At 33.2% G+C, this 19,479-nt stretch overlaps 1 pseudogene across 1 annotated transcript; it reads left to right on the top strand.

The window, feature by feature from the left end:
• Window positions 1-3,587: 3,587 nt before the first annotated feature.
• Window positions 3,588-5,127, top strand: LOC149580348 (PRA1 family protein B2 pseudogene; annotated as a pseudogene). The gene has a single exon (XR_016353493.1). The product of XR_016353493.1 is annotated as a PRA1 family protein B2 pseudogene (transcript).
• Window positions 5,128-19,479: the final 14,352 nt, after the last annotated feature.

Genomic DNA, 19,479 nt, shown 5'->3' with positions numbered 1-19,479 from the left:
TTCCTATCTCTCTTTTTATTGGTTTTGGCACAATTAGGGGAATCCTTATTGGGTTGTGTTGTAGCAATTCCCAATGTTGTCTTTGATATAATAGCTATCTCAATTCATTGTTGTCTTTGAATTTGCATGCTTGCAATTTGTTAAAATTGAAATTGATTTATCATTGGATTATTTGTATCAAATGTGGATCTCATTTTATAATCATCATCCCATTCATTTTCCTATAATGTGTAAAACTTATTGACCACTTTTACATTTGGAATTATCATGAGGGGCTTTATATTATTTCTCTTTGTTTTTTTGGGCTTGCCCTCCTCCTAATCGAATTTTCTCAATAGTTATTAAAAACACCCAAGAAACAAAAAATCAATATACATACACAGTCGATAAAACACATGTCTATGAGGGAGCTCACACAATTTGGTAAGATGACAGAATCATATGATGTCCAAAAAATGCTCAATTGTCAATAGGTACTGAAGTAAGGAATAAGGTTAAAGTGTAAGTAGAAGATTTATTAAGAAATATAACAACTGACATAGGCATTTTCCTTTTATAATCATATAGGCAAAATTGAAAAAGAATAAGATAACCATTTCTCTTGCAATCATGTTCCTTAATCTAAGAAAATTAGAACCTAGAAGATACATAAGCAAATGGACATGAGGAGGTGGTCTTCCACATTTAGGAGTGAACTATCTTATTATTGCATATCAAGAAAAAATGGAGGAGTTTTACATATTTCACAATGCTACTATAAATTACCTCTAAAGAACTACCCAATCAAGGAGTGAACTATCTTGGAAGACCATTGTCACATTGTATCATCTCCTTAGCTTGCTCCACAACCTCATCAAAGCTTACACTTGAACACTTCACAATTTTTTTTTTCCTTCTGACACCCAAATAGTTTTCTTTAAGAATCTAGTGTTTCTACAAATGTGCAATGCTTTAAGACTTTTAAGCAAACTGTTCTACAATAGAGATGACTACTGTAGTCATAATTGTGGTGTACTATGAAAACAATAAAAGCAACACAAGAAAACATGTACACCGTCATTCCCATATTTTTTGATCTACGTGGGAAAAACAATTGGCAACATGTTTTACTTTCATCTTATATCATTATCATTGAATTGATTTGTAATGGTTGCAAATGCTTTCAATTCTCCAGAGGCCATTTCTTAGTTAGTCTGTTGAATGGGACAATTGCAACATTCATGATCATTGAGTCATACATTTATTCACAACGAGTTTTTCATTTCCTGTTTTAGGTCCATCGAATTGTTTTAAATTTAAAATAGAGAATCTCTAATATTGATGTTCTCCATTTTAAGGTAAACTACCTATTTTCTTGAATTTATAATTGTACCTTCCACTCCTTTCAGTATGTTAATCACTAGTGTAGATGAGCCTCATATCAAATAATTGTTTATTTGAATAATGCTTTTAAAGGATTATAATTTTTTCAATGCATTCTCAAACAATTTATAGAGAAACATATTGCTTAGACATTCTTTTATAGACTAACATTAAATAATTGAAAAGTTCAAACCACAAATTAAGTGGTCAACTTAATTCTATAAATCATTCCCTACCAAAGTCATCATTTAACTAGTAATTGTAAGCGAAAAAACATAAACGATTGCTAAGAAAATGACAAAAATAAAAACACTGCTAAATGATTCCAAAGAATATAATGACAAGAAAATGAGATACATGAAAGCAAGTTGTGGCTAATATAGAAATCAATAAAGAACATTTTAATTCATTCTTTATATTTGTTTTATTATTTTGACCCCAAAAAATTGTGTAGTTTTATTTTTTTCTAAAATGAAAATGTCATTATTAATTATTTTTAAAAATTTAGATTTTTTATTTTAAATACTAAATATAAGAATTCTTAATATTTATGATTGAATCATATTTAATAAATTGTATTAAAATAGAAAATTAATGATATATTGATTGGATTATGTTTTAAAGTTTAAATATTAATATAATAATTCTTATATTTATGATTACAAGTTATAGGATATTTGATCCTAAAACAAATATATTATATCTTTTATAAGATAGGATTATTGTTTGAGGATCTTTTTTTAAATATTGTATTTAATGTTTAAATTACATAGATACTTAGTACTTTAAATAAATAGCTTTTTACTTAAATTCTACACTTGCAGGAATAGATGCAATGCATCCTCAATGTTAATTTTCTCACCAACATTAGTTTTCTCATCATTAAATCCATAAGCATCTCATCACCATGACTTTTATAATGTCACTTCGATTGCTCAAAGATTATTTGGCGAGGTCCACCATATTTTGATATGTATTATGTCAACATATTTTGAAGAGTGTATCCACATTTCCTCGACCATTATTCTTTTTGGCGTAACATCACATTTGATGAGATCCTTTTTGCATTCTCTTAAGCTTTGGTGTTTTATCGATATGTCACCTCTCCTTCTGTCATCAAGAAGACAATCTAGCAGTCTTGGCAAAAAGCTGCCAAAGTCTAAAAGGATGAAGGTTCATATTCTAGTTCGTAGAGACATGTTGATGCTTATTTGATATGCATGATTGGATAATTTTGAACTCAAATTCTCACTACATTTGTCTCCTAGATTCTTTGAAGGATCCTTGTTGCTTCAAATGCTTAATTTTGGTAATTTCATCTCAAGCAACATGTTGAGCTAGAATGTATGAAAGAGGTCATTATAAGTTCAACAAATAGTAGTGAGAAAACTACATGCCCATATAAACAACGATAGGAAAATTTGTATGATTTAGGGAGTAACATGAGAAAACACATTCTCACATTTTGAAGTCCTAAAATGATCACTTAAGGATGAGTCATTTTAGTAAAACCACATGAAAATATGTTACTCTACATAAATTTGGATTTTCATATGGAAGTGCCCAATAGGAGAACAACACCAGTACCCACACTCTACCCACACCCTAAATTCATGTACCTTTGGAACCTTAACTATATGTTGGATTTCAATGATTTTTTTAAATTGTTGTCTCTATATGTGAGTTGATTGCTTAGAGTTAAGGTTTCAACTTCTAGGTATTCATGGATCTCTCTATAAAGATTATCAAATGCCGAAGAATGCAAAAGTATCCATTTCAAAAGTGTTGCTTGATACCCACTCAAAGATGCATCAATTCCAGTTCACAAAAAAATACTAGATGTTCGCTTGAAAAAATGTTAGTACTTGTGGTCAAATGTCCAAATACTCGTACACAAATGTCCTAATAGTGGGTACACAAATGGACCAATTACCTACCAAAAAAGCTTAAAAATTGATCCACCATTGCCACGTGTGTGATTGACTATTGGTGCATGAAAGATTATTTTTTAGAATATCAAACATTGTAAGATCTATTTATAAGATTATCAAATCTCGAAAGATCTCTATTGAAATTATCACACACCGAATGTCCTAATACCTATACACAAATGCCCCCATAGTAATACATAAATAAACCAATTATTAACCAAAGAATTTCAAAAATCAGCTATCAGCTATTAATGCATAAATGATCATTTTTTAGACTCTTTTCATTTTAAGCATAAATGATCATTTTTGAGTCTCTTTTCATATTAAGAATTAGAAGGTCATGATAGCAAAAACATATCAATTATTAGACCACATAGTCCAATGCTTGTATGTGGAAAACAGCCATACCCGGCCAACAAAAATGCCAACAGGGAACAACACCCACCTTCCCACATGTGCCTTGTCACTTTTCGCAGCGCCGAAAGAAAAGCCGGCCTGACCGCTCAAGGCAACACCACCGGCCCCGCCCAAAATATTCATTCTTTAACAAACCCAACATTCTTCCCCGATACCAAATCTCAAACCAAAACATTCCTCCTCAAATCCTCGATCTCCCCATCCCGATCGTGGAAAAAATTCAGCAAGCCCTAGAAAAATTTAGCAAGCCCTAAAAAATTCAAGCAGGCCCTGAAAGATTTCAGCAAACCCTAAAAAAATTCATCAAGCCCTAGAAATTTTGAGCAACACTAAAGAAATCCAGAAAACCCTAATGCCGAATTCTTCTCCCGCCACAACTCCAGTGCCACAATCTCCACCAAAAGCCTCGCTCACCGCTCAAATCGCCGACGCAGGGCAATCTCTGTACGCGCAGCGCAGGCCGTGGTCGGAGCTCATCAGCGCCTCCAATGGCGGCACCGCCTTCGCCAAGCCCGAGTCACTCGCCGACGCCATGGCTCGAATCCGCCGCAACGCTGCATACTTCCGCATAAATTACGCCTTTCTTTTGCTGCTGATTGTGCTGTGCAGCCTCTTCAAGGAGCCAGTTTCTCTGCTGGTTATCGTTGCCCTAGCCGCCGCCTGGTGCCTGCTTTATCTCTTCCGCAGCGAGACGCTCGTGGTTTTAGGTCGGAGTATCAGCGATGGCGTTGTAGTCGCTGGATTGACAGTCGGAACAATCTTGGCGCTACTTCTGACGGGGGTTACGTGGACGATTTTAACCGCGGTTGCTGTCGGGGCTTTGATCGTAGCTTTGCACGGTGCGTTTAGGGTTTCTGATGATCTGTTCCTTGATGAAGAGGAGGCTGCTCAGACTGGATTTGTCGGGCATACCTACACTTCTATTCCTGCTAATCCAAGACGCATTTAGGGCATTAGATTTTTTATATTTTTGTGGCGAGTGATGGAAATTAGGGTAAATTTTATTTATTTATTTCTAATGGAAGATGTTTTGCTTCATGCATCATGATATCGAATTTCAGAAATTCAGGACAGATACCTATTTCATGAAATTGATCTCATGTCTTATGACATCTATTCCATGAAATTTGTGACATCCATTTTATGAAGTTGGCCCCTGTGTTTGAGGCTTGCTTGTGGATGTAATTGTGCAAAGGTTTTGTAATGATATCAGTATAATTCGGCATCCATTCCATGTAAATTCGTGACATCCATTCCATGAATTTGGCTTAATGCCTCAATATGGATATCTTCCTCCTGTAAGGTGTGCTGAAGAATGTGGTTGTGTAAAGGTTTGTAATGACTTCAGAAATTTTGTGGCATCCATTCTATGAAATTGGTCTTATGCTTCATGACATAGATTTTATGTTTTATGCAACTCATGAAATCTATTCCATAAATACCCCTACTTCTTCCTTGTGTTTGAGGAGTGCTCGTGGATTTAGATTTCCTAGTAACTATTTAAAAATTGTTTGGATTTAACATTGTTTTTAGAAATTTAATTGTTATATATGATGTTTTTTTTTGTTATAGTATTTGTTTAATATGAATATGAAGTTTTAAAGTTGGTTCTTACTCTTTTGTGAAGTCGAGAATGCTGACGAATTGATTATTTTTATATTTATTTTTAATACTAATTATAGTTGGAAAGGTTACAAAATTTTTGTTGAATACTGTGTAATTTTTTTATTATGTGTTTAAAATCTTGTCAAATCTATTTAATAGGTTAATTGTGAAAGATTTCTAGCGTTTATTTGCTTTTTTGTTTGTAATTTTGTTGATATTGACATCTTCACACCTCTTCTTATGGATGTGGTTTTCATAGTCGGAGATAAACAATGGACTCAATTGTTGGATTATGAGGGCCTCCCCTTTTGATGTTGGTGGTGCTTCTTTGTTGGTTAGTTCACAACATATTGTTCTTTCTTGTGTCGTAAAGTAGCTACCACTTAGTGATAGGATACAAATGATAAATATTCGACTATCTCAAGCTTACATTCTTCCTTTGATGATGCTTCAAAACCCTCATTGTAAGATTGTCATAGTAAGGGTCAAAGTGCTAAGAAGGTTGTACATCATTAACCAACTATTGGAGTAGAGTAGGAGCAATAGATAAAAGGGTCCACAAAGAGAGCCACACAAACAATAAGAGATAGAGTAGGTTCAACAAGGATTGATGAAGCTAGATCAACAACAAGAACATCATCTAGATGGGAGTCAACATTAGCTTGTGAAAATCATCAGAGGAAGAATCATAAGATGAGACAATTAAATGTTCATCATTAGTGTCCTTCCACCAAACGATTGTGACTTTACAACATGAGAGAGAGTAATCTATCACTATGTGACTAGTACAGTTGAAAACACCATCAAAAGGGGAGGTCCTCCTAATCCAATGATTGAGTCAATGACCTATCACCAACCGTGTCTCTAGGAAGAGGTGTGGTGATACCAATGTCAACCAAAATGCGTGCAATGGTAGAGAGACCCATGGTGGCTCTAGTATCATCCACCTTTAAGAAATGACCAATATAGTTTCTTATGGCCTCGAAATATGTTACAACTGAAAGAGGCTTCGAGGGGGGATGTTATGGATACCTCCTTATTCACTACATTAGCATATGCAAGAATATGCCCACTAGAAGAGTTCCAAGAGAGAATAAACGTAGAAGCCCTAAAGTCAACAAGCACCACCATCATAGGGACACTAACAAGCTTAGAAAGCCTAGAGCTCCACACACCAACAAAAGTGCCAACCACCAAACAAGAGGTACCTTGAAGCAAGCCAATGTCATTAATGGTAGGAGGCCCAATTTTATGGGTGAAAGACTCAACAAGTTAGAATAGTTCATTCAAACTTGCACTAGGTGAGAACACACCTCAACAATAACCATTGTAGTGAGAAACATAAACATTTATATAGATTGCATATGTTACAATTATGCTTGTATTTGTAATTGTTAGTATATCCTTTACAAATTGCTTTAAGACATTATATTATGATTTATGATGGAAGAATGTAACCCAAATGCACATTTGTGTTCTTTCATCCCATCATGCTAAGTCTATGTATATGGATAATTTGTTAGCAAAACCATTTTCACAAGCCACAAAAGATCATGTAATTGATGTATTTTTTTGACTTGAATTCTTGAAACAGTTAAAATATTGGCATGGGTGTCAAATTTATAATTGCTTCAATTTCTTTGAGTTAGGAAGATAAGATGAGCATGTTAACAACAATGTCATAAATTCTTGTCTTCACACTTTAAAGTGCATCATCCCTTAGATAGCTCAAATATTTTTATTAATAGATTGATCAAATTAGTCATCAACAATGTATCATCTAAATTATTTACATATTTTATGAAGCTTCACACACATGGGAAAAAAGATGAATGTAATCCCTAAGAAAATAATCTTTTCAATATTGAGTTATCAACTTCAAATACTTTATCCCACCCTTGTAAGCTTCAAAGGCCTCTAAATATTTTGCCAAATCTATTGATTACGAAAGTCAACATTTTATTCATATCAAGTTACTAACAATTGCAACACAAATTGCAAACAAACAATGCTCCTAAAAAGCTTACAAAATTATAAAATTTGGATGATGATTTAAATACTCTTGAATTTGAAGTCAAATTTGAATCATTTAAATATTTTGAATTCAAATTTGAACTCATTCTTTTTCTAGTTATTGTGGCCCCAAGTGACGATACTATGCTTGCTAACTTGATTATGGGCTTGACTTAGGATAATGCTTTTAGAGTGCATATTGATGTAATTATGTGAATATTTTAAAGTGGTGTATTTAGAAATGTAATTTTTACATATAATGCGTTTAATTGTGTAATTTCCCCTTTCTAGCATTCATAGCATGATGTTGTCGCTAGCCTATTTCCCCACGGTCCCGTAGGCTAACTAGGACATTAAAGGGGCTTAGAGGCCATTTGGCCTAGACAGTTTCAGTTGCAAGTCTTTCTGAGGGGTTCTGAGGCAACTTTGGGCATACTTACTATTTATAGTAAGTCATCTTGGACATGGCCGGACATTCAGTCATAGTGGTATGTCGATGGTAATGGTTTAAAATCGACAGGAAAACTTATTTATCATTGATAAGATTTGTTATGCATTGATAAAGCCATTTTATAAAGTTAAATTTAAATATTTAACTTTATTAATGCATAGACTATAGTTTGTGGGAAATATTTAAATTAAAAGAGTTCCCTTTATTTTTATAACACATTGGAGACATAAGGTACATAAAGGGAGTTATGTTTTATCCCACATTGAGAAAACGAAGGATTGAGTTCTTGTGAGAACACTATAAAAGAAATGGAAGAGTTTTTTTTTTTGTATGCTTGGATGAAGATTAATGTTATGTTGCTGGATATCTGATTATTGGGCTTGGAGGATGGAATCCCTCTTTGCTAGCATTCTCTTCACTGTTGGAAGACACAGTCAGGAGGATCAAGGGTGTTTTCATTTCAGGAAACACACTGGGTTTTATTTGGGGCGTTCGCATAAAGAAATTTACAAGGGTTTGAGGTGCAGATCTGAAGTTAGTTATTGCTATAGTGCCGCATGAACAGTATTTTGCTACAGTCGGCATGAACATTATTTTTCTACAGTACGGCGTGAACAGTGTTGGTATCAAGTTTACTTGTTTTTTCGGCTGATTAGAAGTTTGGAAGGCTGCCGACTACATCTGCAAAATACTACGGCAACTAATTCCAGGTTTCTTCTGTCAAATTTTGATACTTTGCATAATAATTGTTGAATACAAGTCTGAATAGTTGTTGCAGCCATTAAGGCAGCTGTAAGTGCACATCTACATTTAAAAATCACCCTTTATCAGCAGATTGAAAGAGTTTCCAGATTTTCCATATACTGTTGAATGTGTGCCAAGTGTTTGTGAAAATGTTATGATGTGTATTATGCATTTTAATGTCACTTCATAGTTGTTCGTAAATCTACTCATTGGAAAGCAATTTATTGAGGAAATCAGCTTTATGAGTTTGCATACAAAGTGTTTGACAATATTCCGTAAATTAAATTTCTACAAGTCAAAGTTCAAATCAGGGGAGGATATTACAAATTGGTTGTAATTTGATAAGCATGAGATTTTTTGCACAAGTTAAATCATGATATTGCTATCTGAATTCAATTGTGTAGTTTTTGAGCAAAACTCATTGACCCATGTTTCACGAGTAGTGGTTCGCAACACCCCTTGTCACATGAGAATGATTGGAATACTTAGTACTCATTGCATCTAGGCAATGCTTGCATACATACTTCTTAGGAGGTCACCCATCCTAATACTACTCCAACTCTAACACTCTTAACTATGGAGTTTCCTCCAAGGTTTAAACCATTTTGCTTGCAACCTCATTCTTAGAACCTTCAACAACAAGTGTTTTTTCATATGCACTATTGAATATTAAGTCACTTAAGCTCATTAGTTAGTAAGTAGGAGATATTTTCCATAATGATTCAAATTGTGGTATTAGTATATGATTCATTGCGTAGTTTGTGATATTTCTATCTAATTAATTTACTGTAATTTGTTTTTAATCAAGGTGAACACATGTTTTGAAGAGACCAAAAATCATTTACAATCAGAATTTGAGTGTCTCTAGAACCTACAACCGAAACATTGTCAGAAGATAAGAAAATGAGATCACCAGACAACTGTAGGACTGAAAAGCTCCCAAAACCAAAGACATGGGAAAACCAATAGGCTTTTACAACAAAAAAACATAAGCTGCAAGAGAACAACATCAAGCAACCCAAGAACCAGAGATTAAACTAGAATAAATTCCATCCAAAGCTCCCCTACTAGGAGCCATCCAGATTTACCTTTCATAGTACCCTTGTGGGAACAAAGAGTTACGTTGAAGGAAGGCTTAGACGTCCTAGTCATATTTCCCTTAATAATAATCCAACCATCCTCCACTTTTGTTGCCTCATCATGTCAAGCCAAAAAACCCATTGCTAGACCACCATCAACTTGACATAAAGTCCTCATTGAGACACCACCATCCAACTTAGGGGCATTTTTAGATATCCTTCCTATAAGAAAAGCAATATCACAAATGCTCCCAAAATTGGTGGCCAAAACAATGACAAAAAATAGCCTCTTGCAGCACAGTACCATCTACCCTTTGGGGAGTCAACATAAGGCACTTTCCTTAGCACACAATCAACTTTTCTCCATGAAGCCATCATTTAGAATTTCTCTATTCCACATTGTGTCATTGCATGACTTGTTTAAAAACATTGTTTACATCTAAAGAGAATCCCTTCATAGTCCAAAGTTTGAACTCAACAACCCTTCGAGGATATGATTAAAATCTCAATAAAAAACTATGTAGAAACATCTATATCTAGCATAATATGAGAAAAGGTAGAATGAAGAGTATAAGAAGATTCATCATCTGCCATCAAAAAATCCCCAAGTGTATCTCACACTTCCTCTAAAAGAGAGTCAACTAATAGATGAAAGGAGAGATAAGGAAGTTAGACTTGTAAAGTTTTAGTATGCTGAGATCTTCTAATTGGTGTAAATCTCAATTTCAATATATCCTGAATATGCAAGATTTGAATTACAATGTAGTGCTGCTTATACTATGATTTTTGTTTATTGACAGTTGAATGAATTCAAAAAAGAAAAAACTGAATTGTAATGGAGACTAATACTCAATGTTGGTCTGTGATGAGAGAGTTAGATTGCCGTTGTAATTGATCAACTTCTCATCGTAGACCATAATATATATGTGCGGACAAGGAGAGAATAGTCATGATGGATAGTCACATTGAATAGTTATGATGGCACTAAAGCCCAACAGTCACGATGATTAGTATGTACATTGATTATAATCTGCTGATAACAAAACCTCCAGTCACGATGGTTAATATGTACATAGATAATAAAATCTTACATGAGTACAATGTGCTGTCGGTAGTCAGAGTACATACAAAAATGATTAATGTAACATTACATTATATAGATTCTTAATATAATCTTAAGTAAGTATATATATATATATATATATATATATATATATATATAAAATTAATGAATCAATTATGTAATATTAAACTTGAGTATAGATCTATAGATACAATTTCACACAAGCTAACATTCTTAACACTCCCTCTTTAGCAAGAGATATTGAAATAAGTTTAACTTACACAATAAGGTGTAATCAACATAATGTTTTAAACTAAGAGGAAAAAAAAACACAATGGATTTTCATGGTGCCCGGCAAGATTTGGCCCAAAGAACCATGAAGGTTATCAATGTGTCCGGCAAAATCTGGCTCAAAGAACAAGGATAACCCTAACTTCAAAACAATGGGGTTTTCATGGTGTCCAACAAGATCCAACCCAAAGAAACATGAAAGTTATCAATGTGTCTAGCAAAATCTAGCCCAAAGAACAAATATAACACTAAATTCAACCATTGTATGAAGATAGATCAACTAAAATAAAGTTGTCACTTTATAATAGGATCAAAACACACAAAAGGTCATCACCTTTCACAAGAAAAGTCATCACTTTTCACAATACAAGTTTGCAAGCAAAAAAAAAATTGTATTCATGAATATTAGATAATAAATGCATTTACAAAAATGTCATACCAAGTTTTCCTTGGAAGTACACAATTTTCAACTTCGCAAGAGGTTTGGTGAAAATATCAACATTTTGTTCATTTGTACTAATATAACTTAATTTAATAATATCTCTGTCGACCATGTCTCTTATGTAGTGATAGGGAGTCTCAATATGCTTAGATCAATTGTGGAAAACTGGATTTTTTGATAGCTTGATACAACTTTGATTATCACAATGAATCACTGTTGGTTTTAGAGGTTTTCCAAATAGCCCAAATAGTAGTTTCCTTAACCAAACTACTTCATGTGCTCCCATGGAAGCAGCTACATACTCAGCTTCAGTAGAACTCAAGGCAAGAATTGGTTGTTTTCTGCTGAACCAAGATATCATTGCTAACCCAATACTAAAGCAACAACCTATAGTGCTTTTTTGGTTAAAGGAGCAACTTGCCCAATCTGAATCAGTATATCCTTCCAAATTTATCTCAACATTCTCATACTTTAATCCAAAGCCAATAGATCCTCGTAAATATCTCAAGATATGTTTTGCAGCCATTAGGTGAATCTTCTTAGGTTTACACATAAAATGACTAAGGACATTTGCAACATAGCATATGTCAGGTCTTGTACTCACAAGATACATAAGAGATCCAATTATTTGTCTGAAGAGAGTAGGATCAATGTCCTTAGATTTTGATGCTTCTTTTAGCTTGTGTATGTTTTTTCCATCGGAGTAGATAAGGGTTTACTATCCATCATTCCAAATCTAGTCAAAATATCTTGAGTGTGCTTTCCTTGATTTAAGAAAATGTAGTCTTTCTTCTGATTAACTTCTAATCCCAAGAAGTAGTGTAGTAACCCTAAATCTTTCATTTCAAATTCAACTATTAGATCTTGTTTACATTTTTCAATTAATTTATCATCACCTATTATTAGTAAGTCATCAATGTATAGAACAAGTATTAACATCTCATCATTTGAGGCTTTGAAGTACATGTTTGAGTCAACTTCATTTTTTGAGTATCCAACTTTGGATAGATAGTTATCTATCCTTTCACACCAAGCTCGAGGAGCTTGTTTGAGACTGTAGAGTGCTTTCTTGAGTTTACATACATACAATTTTTTATCTTTTATGGTGAGCCCTTCAAGTTGTTCTATGTAGACTTCTTCATTAATGACCCCATTTAGGAATGCAATTTTTACATCCATTTGATGAATCTTCCATCCTTTTGATGTTGTAATTGCAATAATTGTTCTTACAGAAGTGTAACGAGCTACTGGAGCAAAAGTTTCTTCATAGTCAATGCCAGCTTTTTGAGAAAATCCTCGAGCAACAAATCTAGCTTTGTATTTTTCAATACTTCCATCAGTGACATATTTGATTTTGTATAACCATTTTGAAGATACAACTATTTTGTCTTTAGGCCTAGTTACAATATCTCAGACATCGTTCTGAATTATGGAATTGTATTCTTCTACTATGGCATCTTTCCACTCTTGTGACTTTAGGGCTTCTTTAGCTGTTGATGGTTTGGTTTTGTTTAGCTTAGTTATAAGAGTAGTGTAACATGATTGATTTTGAGTTCTCTTGTTTTCTTTTGAGATCTCATTTGGTTCTACATTGTTTTCTTCAAGCATCTTCCTTGCCCATAATGGTCTTTTCTTCCCATTAGTTATATTTGGTTCGCTTTCTTCAAATGTGTGCTCCCTCTAATTTTTAGTTTGTCTAATTTCCTCATCATCTGAGTTTGGTTCATCTTATATGCCAGTTGAAAGTTTTAAAGAAGAGTCCTCTTTAAAAATTACATCTTTACTTATTTCAACTTATCTTTGTCCAGGAATATAAATTCTATAATCCTTATAATTTTCACTATATCCTATAAATATACCTCTCTTCCCAAAAGGTTCAAGTTTAGTCCTCTTTTCTTTGGGTATGTGTATATAGACTAGACATTTGAATATTCTAAGATGACTTAAATCTAGTTTGGTCCCTGAGAAGACTTCTTTAGGTGTGGTATTATTTAGAATTGAATGTGGACATCTATTTTGAATGTATGCTGTAGTCTTAGAAGTTTCTGCCCAAAATGAGGCATGCATATTTTGATCATGTAACATAGCTTTTGTAGCTTCAATGATGGTTCTATTTTTTCTCTCTGTGACTCCATTTTGTTGAGGATTATAAGGTACTGTATACACCCTCTTAATCCCAACAGAATTACATAAAATTTTGAAGATTTTAGATGTATATTCTCCTCGATTGTCTGATCTTAATGTTTTAATCTTTTTACTTGTCTGATTTTCTACTAATGCTTTGAAGGTTTTGAATTTTGATAGAACTTCGTTTGATTCTTTGACTTTCAAGAAATAGGTCCAAGTCTTTCTAGAAAAATCATCAATGAAGGATATATAATAAATAAAACCTCCTAGAGATGGTGTGGGCATGGGTCCATAAAGGTCTGAGTGGACTAGTTCCAAGACTGATTTTGACTTATGTTCACTAGAGGGAAAAGGTTGTTTTATGATTTTCCCTAGGGCACACCCTTTGCAAGTTCCTATATAAGATATTCTAGTTTAGGAGTACCAAAAGTGATCTTATCTAAACTAGGAAGTGAACTAAACTCAATGTGCCCAACTCGTCTATGCCATAATTCATTAACATTTGATGTTTCAAGATTGAGGGCTTGTATTTGAATATTTCTTAATCTATATAATGTTCCAAATTTGGACCCTATGATAATAACACTTTTCATATTTGAGTTATTAGGCCAATATAGTACTTTGTCTTTATTGAAGGTGACATGATATCCATCATCGGTTAGACTTGAGATAGAAATTAGGTTTCTCTTTATGCCTAGTACAAACAAAGCATCTTTAAGATTAAGTGTAGTTCCATCTTTTAATTTTATAGAATAGGTCCCAATACCTTTTACAAGATAGGTAGAGTTGTCTCCAATTGTAACTCCTTCAGTGATATAAGTTCCAAATGTATCAAACATATCTTTGAATCCAGAGATGTGATGGGATGTATCACTGTCTATGATCAAAGCTTCTTTATTTGAATTTACTTCACTTGAAAGTGTGGAATAGTATAGTTGATTTTCATTTTCATTTGTTTCAGCAAGGGAGGCTAGAATTTTTTCTCTCTTTGGATAGTTTCTAAAGGTGTGTCCTATCTTCTCACACTTATAACACTTAACTTGAGAATTATCTTTATTTTTAAAATTCTTTTTATTATTATTGAATTTCCTCTTTTGTTTATTCGAGACAGTGTGAAGAGCTTGATTTTCTCCCTCTTGATTTGAAGTGATCCCTTCAGAGATTAACCTTGATTCTTCTACTATGCATTCATTTTTCAACTGATCAAAAGTAGGAATTGAAGGTCTGCTTACCACTTGTATGAATGTATCCCAAGACATTGGTAGCCCTCTTAGAGCCATTAATGAAAGTTCTTGATCTTCTATTTTGTTTCCAATGGAAGATAATTGTTTCTTTGTTTAAATTTTTTTCTCAAAATAAGAGTGAATAGAATCTCTTTTTTCCATTTTAATATTCGGTAATTGATATTTTAACGTGATTAATTTACTTGAGTTATTTATCTCAAATATTTTATTTTATGATCTTGAATACTTCATATGCACTTTTGATATCTGATATAGAAGGAAGGATGTGATCTTTTACGGAATCAACAATAATTTTCCTTGATTTATTATTATGACTTTTCTAGGTGAGTCTTCCAGATTCATCTTGAGGTATTGGGATATCTTTTTCAATGTAGTTTTTTAGTTCTAGTTCTTCCAAAATTGTAGTGATACAAGTCTTCCAAGAGAAAAAATTTGATGCACCTTCAAGTCTATCTTCCACTCTGACGTTATTTGCCATTATTTCTTCCTTCAATAAAAATTTGAGATTTCTCTACCAATTTGGCTATGATTCCATGTAAATTTTTAGTATGTTGAGATCTTCTAATTGGTGTAAATCTCAATTTCAATATATCCTTAATATGCAAATTTTGAATTATAGTGTAGTGCTTCTTATACTATGATTTCTATTTGTTGATAGTTGAATGAATTCAAAAAAGAAAATTCTGAATTGTAATGGAGACTGATATTCAACGTTGGTCTGTGATGAGAGAGTTAGATTTCCATTGTGATTGATCAACTTCTCATCACAAACCATAATATATATGTGCAGACAAGGAGAGAATCGTCAATATGGATAGTCACATTGAATAGTTATGATGACACTAAAGCCTGAAAGTCATGATGATTAGTATGTACATTGATTATAATCTGTCGATAATAAAATCTTATGTGAGTACAATGTGCTATTGACAGTTAGAGCACATACAAAAATGATTAATGTAGCATTACATTATATAAATTCTTAATATAATCTTAAGTATATATGTATATGTATAATATTATATATATAATAATAATAATAACATGTATATATATAATATTGTGTGTGTGTGTGTATAATGAATCAATTATGTAATATTTAATTTGAGTATAGATCTCTAGACACAAAAATATAGATACAATTTCACACAAGCTAACATTCTTAACAAAACCCAAATCAAAATCTTGTTGAACTTTTCAAAAGAGGGGTTGAAATCAATCTGGCAAGGTTTAATCATTAAAAAAATCTATTCTCATACCTAAAGAAATGACCACTCAACATTTCATTTTTGTCTTGAACATCCTCAAATTTTGCACTAAAGAAACCCTTTTCCATATGGTAAAGTATGAACTATACTAGAAAGGAGAGTCCCCCAATGTTGTGTGATCCTAAGCTTACACTCTTCCTCTATGAATTCACATGTTTACAATGATGACTCCTCTTAAAGTAATACTACTACTATTTCCTCCTAAAACCTAGTGTACTTGACTCCACCTCTTATTCTTGGTGTGTCACCCCAAATATGTGGACCATTCTCCGACAGTCGCTTCATGTTTGTCTTAACCTTTGGTGATTGATGTGTAGCCTTGCTTGCATTTTACCCGTTGACAATCCTAAAAAGAGGGTCCCACCACTTACACCCCTTGTGGTAGGAACCCTAGTGACAGTATTGCTTCGATGGTTGTTTGTTGGTGTAGAAAAAAATATTCTTCAATCTCTCATTCTCCTCCCTATTGTGTAATGAATTTCTATCTCATTCTTGATGTGAATTGTAGTTTTTTAAAGTGTGTTGTCAAAGGTTTGTATTTTGACCTTGCTGTAAATGGCCTTTTCAGTTTGACATTTTAAGGGATAACACCGTTGTTATTGTTGATGTTTATAGTAAAAAACATCTTCTATTAAATTCTATAAAAAATTATATGCAATCATCTAGGCAATACTATAAACAAAGCTATTATTATGGACAATCACCTAGGAAATACTATCACTAGGATCCCCACCACAAAAGGGGGAGTAAGAGGTGAAACCCTCATTGTAAGATTGTTAGCATAAGGGGAAAAGTGCTAAGAAGGCTGCACATTATCAACCAATTGTTGGAGTAGATTAGGAGCAATAGACATGAAAGGGTCCATAGAGGGAGCCACACCAACAATAATAGGAAAAGTAGGTTCAACAAGGATTGAGGAGGCAAAATCAACAACAAGAACATCATCTAGAGGGGGGTCGTCATTAGCTTGTGAAACACCACTAGAGGAAGAACCATAAGATTAGATAATTAAATGATCATCATTAGTGTCCTTCCACCAAATGGCAATGTCTTTACAACATGAGATAAAGCAATCTATCACCATATGACTAGTAGAGAAGCAATAATACCATCAAAAGGGGAGGTCCTTCTAATCCATTAATTGAGTCCATAACCTATCACCAAAAATGAGGACCATATCTCCAAGAAGAGGTGTGGAGATACTGATGTCAACCAAAATGCATGGAAATTAGTATCATTCAGCTTTGATAATAAGTGTAGAAGCCCTACAACCAACAAGCACCACCATCATAGAGACATCAACAAGCTTAGAAACCCCAGAGCTTCACACACCAACAATAGTGCCAACCACCAAACAAGAGGTACTTGGAAGTAGGCCAATGCCATCAACGGTAGGAGTAACAAATTTATAGTGAAGGACTTAGTAGGCTTGAGTAGTTCAAATTCAAACTTGCATTGGGCAAGAACACACCACGACAATAGCTATTCTAGTGAGAAACATAAACATTTATATAGGTTGCATATTTTACAATTATGCTCGTATTTGTAATTGTCAGTATATCCTTTAAAAATTACTTTAAGACATTATATTATGATGTATGATGGAAGAATGTAACCCAAATGCACATTTGTGTTTTTCATCACATCATTCTAAGTCTAGATGGATAACTTGTTAGCAAAATCATTTTCACAAGCCTTAAAAGATCATGTTATTGATATGTTTTTCAACTTGAATTCTTCAAGCAAGTTAAATATTGGCATGGGTGTCAAAATTATAATTGCTTCAATTTATTTGAATTAGGCAGATAAAATGAGCATATTAATGATAGAAACATTAATTCTTGTCTTTGTGCTTTAAATTGCATTATACCTTAGATGAATCAAATAGTTTTATTTTATAGAATGATCAAATTATTCATCAATAATGTACACTAAGTTATTTACATATTTTATGAAGCTTCACACACATGAAAAAAAGTTGAATGTAATCCCTAAACAAATAGTCTTTTCAAAATTGAATTATCAACTTCAAATACTTTATCATACCCTTATAAACTTCAAAGGCCTCTACATATTCTACCAAAGGTATTGATTACAAAATCCAAAAGAATATGCATATCAAGTTGCTAACAATTGCAACACTTCCTTTAAACAAACAACACTCCTATTACAACATTTGGATAGTGATTTAAATACTATTGAGGGAAAATTTGAATAATTTAGACCCCATTTGGTTGCTAGAAGATGAGGGCCAAAACCGGGTTATCAGGGTTAAAACCAAGTTTTGCAAAAAAACATGGGCGTTTGGTTGGTTAAAATTATAATCTGGTTTTCAATTTCATCTTCCAATTTTGGTCAAAAATTGGAAGATGTTTCTTCCAATTTTGGTCAAAAATTGGAAGATGTTTCTTCCAATAAAAAGGTGGAATTCAAAATTAAAACCAAGTTTTGAATTTTATGATAGTTTTTTTAATAATATTGTGGGGTCCACGGTATATTCATCTTTCGTGTCAACCAAACGAACCATTGTCTTTCCAAACCACAAAACCAGGTTTTTGAAAACCTGGTTATAAGATAACCTGGTTATGCGGAAAATTCATCTTCCCCAACCAAATGAGGCCTTAAATAATTTGAACTCAATTTTGAGCCCATTTTTTTTCTATTTATCATGGCCCTTGCTGACAATATTATGCATGTTGGTTTGAGTTAGGATGATATTTTTAGAGTTCTTATCTATGGAATTATGTGAGTAATATAAAGTGGTGTATTTAAAAATCTAATTTTTACATATGATGAGTTTAATTGGTTGTAGTTTGATAAGTAGGAGATATTTTCCACATCAAATCATTATATTGCAATATGGATTCAACTGTGTAGTGTTCGAGTAAAACCCATTGACCCATTTTTCACAAGAAGTGGTTCACAACACCCCTTGTTGCATGAGAGCGATTGCAATACTTAACACTCATTAGATCTAGGAAATGCTTACAGATAAGGCTTCTCAAGAGGCCACCCATCCCAATACTACTCCAACTCTAGCACACTTAACCATAGAGTTTCCTCCAAGGTTTAGCCCTTTTTGCTTGCAACCTTATTTGTAAAGGCTTCAATAGTTCAAGTGTTGTTCCTTATGAACCATTTCTTATTTAGCCACTTAAGATCATTAGTTGTTAAGTAGGAGATATTTTCCATAGCAATTCAAATTTTTAAATTGCTACATGATTCACTGCATAGTTTGTGATGTTTCTATCTAGATTAATTGGTTGTAATTTGTTTTTTTATTAAGGTAAAAAAAGGTTTTGGAGGGACCCAAAACCCTTTGAAATCAAAATTTGAGTGGATCGAGAACCTACAATCAAAAAATTGTCAGAAGATAGGAAAATGAGATCACCAAACAACTATCAAACTAAAATACTATAAAAACCAAAGACATGAGAAAACC

The sequence above is a fragment of the Cupressus sempervirens genome, chromosome 1 (assembly GCF_028749045.1).
Source record: "Cupressus sempervirens isolate cs-2001-9-10 chromosome 1, ASM2874904v1, whole genome shotgun sequence".
NCBI classification, from domain to species: Eukaryota; Viridiplantae; Streptophyta; class Pinopsida; order Cupressales; family Cupressaceae; genus Cupressus; species Cupressus sempervirens.
This window is presented reverse-complemented; position numbering and strand designations above follow the sequence as displayed.